This window comes from Wasmannia auropunctata, unplaced genomic scaffold, assembly GCF_000956235.1.
Source record: "Wasmannia auropunctata unplaced genomic scaffold, wasmannia.A_1.0 LD336074.1, whole genome shotgun sequence".
Taxonomy (NCBI): domain Eukaryota; kingdom Metazoa; phylum Arthropoda; class Insecta; order Hymenoptera; family Formicidae; genus Wasmannia; species Wasmannia auropunctata.
The window spans coordinates 4,131,757-4,135,287 of record NW_012026816.1 but is presented as its reverse complement, the minus strand read 5'-3'; the positions used below and the strand labels follow the sequence as shown (position 1 = coordinate 4,135,287).

At 41.4% G+C, this 3,531-nt stretch overlaps 1 pseudogene; it reads left to right on the top strand.

The window, feature by feature from the left end:
* Positions 1-1,983, top strand: LOC105449706 (annotated as a pseudogene).
* Positions 1,984-3,531: the final 1,548 nt, after the last annotated feature.

The following is a 3,531-nucleotide window of genomic DNA, read 5'->3' as shown; positions in this document are numbered from 1 at the left end:
TATCCTGAAAAAAATGGCGAGAGATCCGGAAACACCGAGCTACAAATATCAGCATCATTAAGTATTTAGCATAGGTTATTACGTACACTGCTTGTATAACGACGCGTTATCAACGTATCAGTTTCATCGCGATACAAATTGCGTTGCATGGTTCGCCGATGAACTTAGATGTTTAGCACACAAAGTAAAATCTATTATATCCACTAATGTACCTATGGCAGATTTCACGCGAAACGATTGGGAAAGATTTCACAACGTCACACACTGTCATGTTTGCGAGAAACCGTTTGCGCCTGACGACTCGCGGGTACGCGATCACTGTCATTTGACTGGGCGATATAGAGGTCCGGCACATTCAAATTGCAACTTAAATTATCAAGATTCGCATTGCATTCCTGTAGTTTTTCACAATTTGTCCGGCTACGATGCGCATTTTGTTATTAAGGAAATAGCTAAAGCATACAAGGGCCGTGTAGAACTACTTTCAATAACGAAAGAAAAATATATATTGTTTACAAAAAATGTCCAAAGCACCGAGGATAAAAAGAATCGAAATATTTGTATAAAATTGCAATTTATCGATTCATATAAATTTCTCAGTTCCAGTTCTTGACAAATTGGCGTCAAATCTTAGCAAAGAGAAACTGAGAATATTGCAACGCGAATACTGTAATTTGCCCGTAGAAATTTCAATCTTCTTACATGAAAAGGTGTATTTCCATATGAATACATTGACTGTGTCGAAAAATTGAATGATAAATGTTTATCACCGCGCGATTCGTTCTACAGTTCATTGACAGGTGACACCGTATCCGAGAGCGATTACGCGCACGCATGCACGATGTGGCGACGATTCTCTATCTAAACGCTCGGTGAGTATAGCGATCTGTATTTAAAAACAGACGTCTTGTTGTTGGCAGATATATTTGAAAATTTTCGCGATAGTTGCGTCGGAAGTTATGGACTTGACCCTGCATACTATTATACTCTACCCGGATTTACGTGGGACGCGATGTTGAAACATACGCGAATCAATTTTGAAATGTTTACTGACATTGACATGGTCATGTTCGTCGAACGCGGTATACGCGGTGGTCTGAGTCAATGTTCCCAGAGATACGCGCGAGCCAATAATAAGTACATGCAGTCATACGATCCTTTGAAATCGTCATCATATTTGATGTATTTTGATGTCAACAATTTATATGGTTGGGCATTGCCGTACAGAGATTTTCAATGGGTCAACGACGTAACAAATTTTAATGTTATGGATGTTGCGTTAGATTCCTCGATTGGTTATATTCTAGAGGTAGATTTGGAATACCCGCAAAATCTTCACGACGCGCACAGTGACCTACCGTTCTGTCCGATAAGCCGCCCGGCAAGCGGCAGGACAAGCTCCTCGCAACCGTATACGATAAGAAGCGTTACGTCATACATTATCGCACTCTGCAACAGTGCGCTCGTCACGGTCTCCGTATCGCAAAGATTCATCGCGTATTGCAATACGCGCAATCCCCATGGCTTCGTGATTATATCGAACTAAATACGAAATTTCGAACATTAGCCACGAATGAATTTGAAAAGAATTTGTACAAATTGATGAATATCGCGGTATTTGGCAAAACCATGGAGAATGTGCGCAATCACGTCGATGTGCGGCTTTTAACAAAATGGGAAGGTAGATTTGATGCGGAGGCAATGATCGCGAAACCGAATTTTCACAGTCGTAGCGTCTTTTCGGAGAATCTGGTCGCGATAGAAATGCGCAAACTCGAGGTCAAGTTTAACAAACCAATCTACGTGGGTATGTGTATTCTCGACATATCCAAGACTTGTCTGTATGAATTTCATCACGACTATATGCTACCTTCTTTTCATGAAAAATGTAAAGTAATGTATACCGATACTGATAGTCTGATTTACCATTGAATGCGACGATGTTTATGAAATCATGAAGCGTGACATTAGGAAATTTGATACAAGCGATTACGCGATTGATAATGTGTACGGTATTCCGCTCGCTAATAAAAAAGTTCCGGGCCTGATGAAGGATAAAAACAACATATATTTGTATTAATCTCATATATATTTTTAATAAACATAATGTTTTATACATATAATGAAAAAAACAATTTGTGTTATAAATTTATTTTACAACACGTTATCCTTGTGTATCCATGAATTATGTGAATCGTCCAATCCCAGCCATTTCATGTATACCTCATTCCCTCTTTTGCGCAAAACTTTTACAACGAGGTACACGTCGGGATTAGCAACGCGATGCAGTTCGTATTCGTAGAATCCTCCGGCTATGGGTTTTCTGCGAGAATCCTCCAAAAGATACGTTGCGGGATTAGTTTTCTGCACCTTGATGATTTTAAACACTTACTAACGCGTACCGAGTCACCCACTTTGAATCGCGCGGGTGCGGCGATCTTTACGTGGTTATATACCGTGGTTAAGAGTTTGTTGGCGACTGTTGGGGTGATGTCGATGGGCCGCATACCGATAGTTCGATACTTTCGCGCGTTGTATTCAAACATGAGACGCGGTAGCAAATCGATCCATCTATAGTTTCCATTGTAAACTGCTTCCACATACTGTTTTTCAACGTATGGTTGAACCGCTCGACGGCTGATGCCTTCATTACGGAATATGTAGAATAGTAATTGATGTTATGTTTCTTTAAGAGATTCTGTACGTTAGCGTTATAAAATTCTTTTCCTCTATCGGTCTGTAAATTTTTCGGGCATCTTCCATCGTATCGAATTATCTCTGCGATTGCTTTAGTCACATCACTTCTGCTCTTGGCCTTGAGAGGTACGGCCCATGCATGCTTACTCAGCACATCGATAACGGTGAGAATGTAGTGGTAACCTCTGTTGAATCGCGTGTAAGGACGCATCTCGACCACATCCTGCCACAGGTCATCGTATCCGCAAACTATGACGCGTCTTCGTGGAAAATTTCTTCTCGCGAGAGCGTGCAGTTCCTTGATCAGCTGCTGCTTTTCGAAACTTTTCTTTTTCAACATGTTCGAGTCTTTTCTATTCAGCGTGATGATGCGTTTCCTGTATCGACTTTTGAAGCTCGTTAATCAGAATTTGCATATTATTTTGAAGCGTGGTAATCTTCCTCTCGATTTCGTCCTGTCGATCTTTCAAAACTTGCATCGTCTGTTGCACGAAACGTTTGTTGATGACGTCGCTATCATCTATTGGCAGCGCTACACGTCGAATCTTGCGTGACTTTGCGTCAAAGTCGGATGCAACTACGCAAAGAGCGTTATCGCGCACGTAATTTCTGAGTATTCCACTCAACTGGTAGTACGAACTTGTTCCGCCTATACCGAGCGACGTCCCAAACTTGTTTATCGGCATTTCGATGTTGACTAAATGATTCGTACTGCGCCGTCTAATTTATAATAATACCAGCTTCGCGAAGTTTCTCGATAATCGACAACATCTCGTTGTCGTGCGCATTGTGACCAGCTTGGCGCGAGGCCTTGAGCAATCGCAGGCGACAAGC